General features: G+C 40.1%; 1 non-coding gene across 1 annotated transcript; it reads left to right on the forward strand.

Annotated features, from left to right (window-relative positions):
• The first annotated feature begins 337 nt into the window (after positions 1 to 337).
• TRNAR-CCU (transfer RNA arginine (anticodon CCU)) lies at positions 338 to 412 on the forward strand. The gene has a single exon. It is a non-coding gene; the product is annotated as a tRNA-Arg (tRNA).
• The last annotated feature ends 217 nt before the right edge of the window (positions 413 to 629 follow it).

Consider the following 629-nt stretch of genomic DNA (forward strand, 5'->3'; position numbering starts at 1 on the left):
ATCCGAAAACGTTTTTGATAATAATGGTGCATCCTTTGTGCAAAAGCGTCGATAAAACATCTCAGGTCACAGCTATGTAAAAGCTCAAGAAATGTTAGTTAATTCGGGAGGTCAACAACTGAAACCGCTATGTGCCTATTCACGTACGAATGCGAACCCCTTAACAGAAGCAAGAACCATATATCTTCAGTCTTGAAAAAGGAACGAAACGTTGACTCGCAATAAATGTTTAGCAAAACGAAGTGTCTCCCGATTTCGCTTATATATATATATATATATATATATATATTAGGTGATTTGTAAAAAATAAATACCACCGAAAGCAGAAGAATTGACAGCCGTCGCCGTGGCTCAGCGGTAGAGCACCGGACGCCTAATTCGGTGGTCGTGGGTTCGGATCCCACCGACGGCATGTGGTTGTTTTTTCTTCTGCTTTTCTAATCAATTAGCTTTAAGCGATAAGATATTCAGTAATATTAAAAATTGATGAACACCACAAAATAAATAAAATAATTTTAAAAAATCCCCTGTGCCCCTTGGTTTCTGTGGCTGTTGGCTTCTCTCTCTCTCTCACACACACACACACACACACACACACACACACACACACACACACGCACAAGCGCACA

This window comes from Amblyomma mixtum, chromosome 4, assembly GCF_055824585.1.
Source record: "Amblyomma mixtum isolate Tamu chromosome 4, ASM5582458v1, whole genome shotgun sequence".
NCBI lineage: Eukaryota > Metazoa > Arthropoda > Arachnida > Ixodida > Ixodidae > Amblyomma > Amblyomma mixtum.